Source organism: Doryrhamphus excisus, chromosome 4 (assembly GCF_030265055.1).
Source record: "Doryrhamphus excisus isolate RoL2022-K1 chromosome 4, RoL_Dexc_1.0, whole genome shotgun sequence".
Lineage (NCBI taxonomy): Eukaryota > Metazoa > Chordata > Actinopteri > Syngnathiformes > Syngnathidae > Doryrhamphus > Doryrhamphus excisus.
In genome coordinates, this window is record NC_080469.1 from 23,858,984 (window position 1) to 23,866,800 (window position 7,817).

Genomic DNA, 7,817 nt, shown 5'->3' on the forward strand with positions numbered 1-7,817 from the left:
TTATTAAATCCTACCCCTCCATCTGGTACTTTTACAATCAGTAACTGTTACATTTGTTCACTTCCTGCTTTCCTAATATAATTTAAGTTATTTTTATTTTTATTAAATGTAGTTCTTCCCTGAGATCATATTTCTCTATTGGATCAAATTTTAACTAATTGGTTATTTTTAGCCTTATGCATTATTTTAGCTGTTTGAAGATGAACTATATCAGCAAGTTTAAGTATTTGTCATTTTAGAAATAAAGAGTTAGTATGTTCTTTGTAGGCGGCATTATGAATTATCCTTACTAGCCTTTTTTTGCACATTGCTTCATTGAGTCAAAGCAGTGTGTTTGTGGAGTCTCAAAGAAAAGTAAGCATAAAAAGATACACAACAATACCTTTGTATATTTGTAATCCAAATAAATGTAATGTTTTCTGTCACAGGTTTTTGTGCGAAACAACACAATGAAGTTGTTTCTCTTCGCTGTGAGTGTCGCCCTGCTCTTCACCGTTGGTGAGTGTGCCGCAGTTGACCTGTGACCTCTTACGGCACAACAGACAGAATCAAATAAGGACAAGAAAGGGCATTTTTGAAGAAAGCACAATAAAATAGGAACAATGACAACATTTTTACATTCTCAGGTGAAGGTCTGGAGTGCATGCATTGTGCTTACCCGCCTGGACAAGAACAACACTGTTATGACTACAACAAGGTGTGTAAGCAAGGTGATCAAAACTGTGGCGAATACCAAACCAGACAAAATGGTAAGTTTAGTACAGCATCAAGTACCTCAGTATCGTACCCTCGGCAGTCTAGCCTCTTGGAACGTAATAATGCTGCTTTCCTTTCTCCGTCAGGCCTAGTAATTCGGGGGTGTCTGTCTGATGATGATTGCACAAGATACACGGCGGCTGGATTGATCAAAAAACCCTGCTGCAAAGATAACCTATGCAATTCCAGCTAGGTGTCGATGTCCATGAATTTGTGCTTGAAAAAAACAAACAGATGCAGACCAGCTTATTAGGAGTTAAGTTATTTTAGAGAGCATTTTAAAAACAATAAAAAAAATCTAACCATTATTTTGGTGTGTGTGATGCATGCGTTTCTTTCTGCAGAAACACCTTTCATGATAACAGTCAAGGAATCCTTCACAATAAGGTCTGCTAGGGCCTCATCCAAATCTTTCTGGCTTCCTGTCAAAGAACAAGAAAAAAAGACAGTTCACTGTAAACCCGGATAAGTTGAATTTACTTTAGAAATTAGAGGAAACCGGTTGTCCTAAAAAAATGGAAGTAATGAAATGATAACTTGAGTGAGTTCAAATCAAAGACTTGAAGTACTGAATTTGGTTTTTGATTTAAAAAAAAAAAAATGGTTTTTGAAGTACAATGCACTAAAAGCTCAAGTTCATTCAACTTAAAATAATATATAATTTTACAAATATAAATTACTTTGCACAACCATTAAACTTAATATCTTAAATTCATAGAATCAACATCAAGTTGATTTAACTTGCAATTTTTTGTAAAGTAAATGGTTTTGTACAATTATTTAACTTAATATCTTAAGTTCATCACAATAAATGTCAAGTTTATTCAACATGTAATTAGTAGTGACTTTTAATTATAATAAAAAATGTAAGTAATGAAATGATAACTCGAGTGAGTTCAAATTAAAAACTTGAAGGTACTGAATTTGGTTTTGGATGATTTCCAAAAAAAGAATTTGGTTTTTGAAGTTCATTTAACTTAAAATAATATATAATGTTACAAATATAACACACAAATATAAATTACTTCGTACAACCATGAAACTTAATATCTTAAATTCATTAGAATCAACATCAAGTTGATTTAACTTACAATTGTTTGTAAAGTAAATTGTTTTGTACAATCATTTAACTTAATATATTAAGTTCATCACAATAAACCTTGTCAACTTTATTCAACATGTAATTAGTGGTGACTTTAATTATAATAAAAAAAGAAAGCAAATGACAAAAATGCATTGAAATTCTTTTACTTCTGCCCACAAGAGTCAGGCAGCATAATGATCGCTTGGAAACGGGTCCCTGAACATTTCACATAGAAGTGAAAAGAAGTCTTATATTTATGTAAAATAATTTAAGTAAAATAAATTAATAAATCAATAATAAAATTACATCACAAATCATACAATGAGATGGATGAATCCTATGGCTAGCTAGTTAAAGCTACTGCTACGTCTTTGAGGTATTTAAATCCAAATGACATTATCCATTTACCAATGAGTTAAAATGTTGACCAATTTCACATTTTCATTGTACATAAGAACCAATATTTGCTAATTGATGGAGTAAAAGTCTTACATCTTCTCTGAATGCCACGTCTTTCGGCGATCATCTAGTCGAGTCTTAATCTGTGACGTCATGTAGGTCGTTGTTGGGTCATTATCGTTTTTATGTTGGACATGCTAGTGAGTGCTATTGCATAGCATCGTTAATAAATACATTTTTACCTGCAATTGCGTCTGGGACCGCAGAAAAGGGAAAGACATATTCAGTCATATGTTCTTGTGTCACATAAGGATTGTGGATGATGGGCAAATTTAAAGCATACTTTTCAAACTTTATGGCTAAACTTGACTTGAGGGGTGTTTGACTTTGGGGTTGAACGTGTCCATTTAAAATGTAGATGTAATAATACTTCATTTGCGTGGCAGACAAGTACATATTCTGAAAAAGTGCTGCAGGAAAAAAGGTGGACATACAGCAAAGAAGTAAATAAAAGGCAGCTATAAAGGTACGAGCAGCAACAAACTGATACCGAATCGCCTTGCAGAATCGTCAACAAGTCAACAAGGTATGAAGACAGATGTAGTTTGTATTCAGTCGTGTTGTGTTGTCATGATTGCGGGTTTATGTAATGGTAATGGCAATGGTAATGGTAATGGTAATGGTAATGGTAATGGTAATGGTAATGGTTTAATTTCATTTGAACATGCATCAGATTACAATTGAATGCATCCCATAATCAGTTCCCAGTTCCACATGTCCAAAAGGAGTAGGAAGAAGCAAAGCTTATTAAATCCTACCCCTCCATCTGGTACTTTTACAATCAGTAACTGTTACATTTGTTCACTTCCTGCTTTCATAATATAGTTTAAGTTGAAATTTTTAAATTAAAAAAAAAATTAAATGTTAAAATTTTTAAATTTTTAAAAATGTTTAAAAAATTTAAATTTTTTTACATTTTTAATTTTTTCTAATTTTTTTACATTTTTATAATTTTTTGTCACGTACCGAAGTACAAAGGGATATGACCATACAATGATGTAATGTCCTAGCATAGAAGTGTTTCAAATGTACTTCTTCCCTGAGATCATATTTCTCCTCTCTTGTAGAGAAGTATTGGATGACATTTTTAGCTAATTGGTTATTTTTAGCCTTATGCATTATTTTAGCTGTTTGAAGATGAACTATAGCAGCAAGTTGTGCAATTTGTGATTTTAGAAATAAGGAGTTAGTATGTTCTCTGTAGGCGGCATTATGAATTATCCTTACTGGCCTTTTTTGCAGTACATTTAGCCAGTGAAGATTGCTTTTATAGTTATTAGCCCATATTTCCACACATTAAGTAAGATATGGTAGAACTAGAGAGCAATAAAGGTGTGGAGTGATTTCTGATTGAGAACAAGTTCTCTGTAGGCGGCATTATGAATTATCCTTACTGACCTTTTTTGCACATTGCTTCATTGAGTCAAATCAATGTGATTGTGGATTCTTAAACAAAAACATGACAATACCTTTGTACATTTGTAATACATTAATTCATTCATTTTCAGTTGCGGGGTACACCCTGGACTGATGGCCAGCCAATCACAGGGCACATATAGACAAACAACCATTCACACTCACATTCATACCTATGGACAATTTGGAGTCGCTAATTAACCTAGCATGTTTTTGGAATGTGGGAGGAAACCGGAGTACCCGGAGAAAACCGGGGAGAACATGCAAACTCCACACAGAGATGGCCGACGGTGGAATTGAACCCTGGTCTCTAACCACTCGACCACCGTGCAGCCCCCTTTGAATACATCTGAAATGAAAATAAATGAAACGTTCTCTGTCGCAGGTTGCTGTGTTGAACAACACCATGAAGTTTTTGCTTTTGGCTTTAAGCTTGACGCTGCTCTTCGCGGCCGGTGAGTGTGCTGTCGTTGACCAACTCTACGACTTTCACGACGCAACAGACAGAAGCACGAAAGCACAAGAACGAACGTGAATGAAAACACAATAAAACAGAAGCAATGACTACATTTTTACTTCCCCCAGGTGAAGCCCTGTATTGCGCCCACTGCGCTTATCGGCCTGGAGTTAGACACTTCTGTGATGGCTCTGGTATAGAGTGCGGCCCACGGGACCAAAACTGTGGTGTATACCAATTTACCGACTACCGTGAGTTTATCTTTTTTTAACATCTTTTATTTCGGGAGGCACTCGGCATTCTTTAATGTTCATCATACCAAATGAATGCATGAACTTCAGTGTACACTTGGTAGTCCGACCACTTGGAATTAAATAAAATGTGAAGTAAAATAAGTCATCCAAACATTGTATTGCATCCAAATATATGCTGACTTTAATAATAATGTACTAATACTGAGACTGTTCTTCTTTTTCTGTCAGGACCAATACTGCGGAGGTGCATGTCTGATGAAAAGTGCAAGGACTTTGAAGAACTTGGATACATGAAAGAACCTTGCTGTAAAGACGACATGTGCAATGCTTTATAGCGGGGGGGGGTTGATGTCTATGAAATTGGGTTCAATCCAAACACCTCCTCCTGGCAGACCGGCTTCTTAGTAGTTTAGCTATCTTAGAAAGCATTTCAAAAATAATAAAAAAAATATATTTTAACTCTGTATTTGACTCTGTGTGTGGAATGCTTCAGCTTCTTTCTGCAGAAACATTCATTCATTTATTCATTTTCTACTTCTTTTCCTCACGAGGGTCATAGGTACGTATGCTGGAGCCTATCCCAGCTGTCTTTGTTATAGACAAACAACCATTCACACTCACATTCATACCTACGGACAATTATTTCTAGTCTTCTCACATTATGAAATGAAAACCTCAATGAAAAGTAGGTTTATCCGCCTCTGCCGGGTCCCTCCAGCTACATCCACTGCCCTCTGAAGCGCAGATGCAATTTCGGATGTTTATTAAAATTAGGGTGGACATTTACTGAGGTACCACTGTACAGTTTAAAGTACAATCAATTATATGATTCTTAGCAAAAGGCCAAGTGCTACAGTGACTATTCTTAAACATGTACAGTATTTCACATCGGTGACGTCATGTTTTTTTTCCCATTTTTTCCCATTATTTCCAGTTGGATAGCCCCTCAATTTGTCTTTTAACTTTATCTGTCTCTGGGAGGTGAGTATCCACTTTGGTCGTGGAAGTTTTCTTTGGAAGTGTTATTAATACTTTTTTCATTTGCATGGAGGAAAGTACATATTGTGATGAGGTGCTGCAGGAAAAAGGGTGGTTGTCTTGACAAAAACAACCTATTAGAGTAAATCATGTGTATTTTAGTGTAAATAAGAATAGCAAGTGTTACTTCCTCCAGCTAAAAAAATGAGCACACCAAGATGTTTTTTTAGCAACAGGTTCAGCACAAATACAGAAAATATGACAAAATATGTTTATGACAAACAAACAAAAACAACAAAAAATCCCATGAATGTTCCCGTTTAGGATGGCACAGGCTTAGAATAGTAAACTCATGATATTCAAAAAAATGAAATACTTTGTAGAAGCATAAAAGTTTAAATATTAAAGAAAAAATATTATTAAAAAATATACATTTTATTTTCCAAAGTGAAAATATTATGATAAACAAAACAAAACAAATAATGAAGTTACAAATATTGGAAAAATAGGTTGGAAAAAAATAATGACATTAGAAAAATGAAGTAAGTTGTCATCTTCTAGTAGTACTAAAGGACAAAAGCTTAAAGTGTAAATATAACATTTTTAAAGGGGTTATTGAGAGGATTATTGTTTTTGACTTTTCCTTTTGAAGTTTAAATATCATGAATAATCCTCATTTGCGTGGAGTACATATTCTGATAAAATGCTGATGGGAAAAAATGAGCAAATAAAGTGCGGCTATAAAAGTATTTTAAAATGCAAGCGCCATTAAACGGATCTCATCACCTTGCAGAATCCTACAAGTCAACAAGGTAACATGGGTATAAAATATTTTTACAATTCTATTATTCAATCAAATTATGTTTTTATGGGTTTCGGTTATGTAATGACTTTGTTGTGCAAAACTACTACGTTATGTGAGGGTGTCATCAGTCATGTTGTAAAAACTTTACAACATGCTGTGCGTGTGTGAGTACTGTAGAGTAGTTGGTCGTGTTGTTCTTCTTCAGTCCTGTAGGTGTCACTAATAAGCATTTTACATTATAAACAAATCAAAAAGAAAAAGACAAAAAGTGTTAGGATAATCCATGTTACATTAGTTACGATGTACTACTATTAATTATTAATTGTGAACAAATGGAAAAAGAGAACTCGTTAGGTGCGTGTACTAGAAGAATATGTAGTCACAGTGTGGAACTATAAAAGCAATCTTCACTCGCTAAATGTACTGCAAAAAAAGGTCAGTAAGGATAATTCATAATGGCGCCTACAGAGAACATACTAACTCCTTATTTCTGAAATCACAAATACTTCAACTTGCTGATATAGTTCATCTTCAAACAGCTAAAATAATGCATAAGGCTAATAAGTAAATAAATTTAAAAAATTTAAACAATTTAAAAAATAAAAAAAAATTAAAAATTTAAAAATTTTTTAAAATTTTTAAAAAATTAAAAAATTAAAAAAAACTTAAACTATATTAGGAAAGCAGGAAGTGAACAAATGTTTTCTCCACTCAAACTAACGTTCCAAGTTGTAGCACGGAGACTGAGGACCTCCTCCTGTATTTGGAGTCAGCATGCTAATGCTAAAGCTAAGCTAAAGCTACGTATGTGTTTGCCGCATCCCAACCATAAAGACACATATACATTTAAAATCCAAATAAATGTAAAGTTCTCTGTCACAGGTTGCTTTGCTGAACAACACAATGAAGTTGTTGCTGTTGGCTTTAAGCCTCGCCCTGGTCTTCACGGCTGGTGAGTGTTGCACGGTTCAACTATGACCTTCAAAAAAAAAAAACATGAGCATTCACTAAATTTTTTTGCTTCCTTAGGAAGCGCACAGCGCTTGCTGATGTGCGAACAGTGTGTTCTTCTGCCCGGGCAGAACAGCTGCCAAGGCATGGTGGAGTTGTGTGAAGGATTCCAGCAAAAATGTGGTCAATACCAAACAAGTGAGTTCATGACAGCATCCTTCATCCTTTACTGCTCATTGTGACAAATTTGGTCCATCCAAGAACTAGTGTACTCTTGGGGGGTCCAAGCTCTTGGAACTATAGAGCACTACAGAATTTTTTTAAAAAACATTAAAGACTTTTTAATCAGGTTTTTAACTAATATTTTATTTTTTTTTAAACTTTTTAGTCCTATTTTATGCTCTTAGTCTTTAGCTTTTAACTCCAGTGTTTCCTCAAGAGGGGTCCTCCACACTGTCGGGTCTGCTGAGGGGGTGCCGTCCTTGGGTCCCTTCGACCCGGCCGGCTGGGGGTTCCTCCCTTTTAATGTGGGGGTCCACCCACCCGTCTGTCGGAGTCGGGGGGCCCGGGTGCTGGTCCCCTGCGGCTCCTCCCAGTGTGGACGGCCCCAAATGTGGCGTTTCCTTGATCCTCAGTGCCATGCCATGTCTCACTATT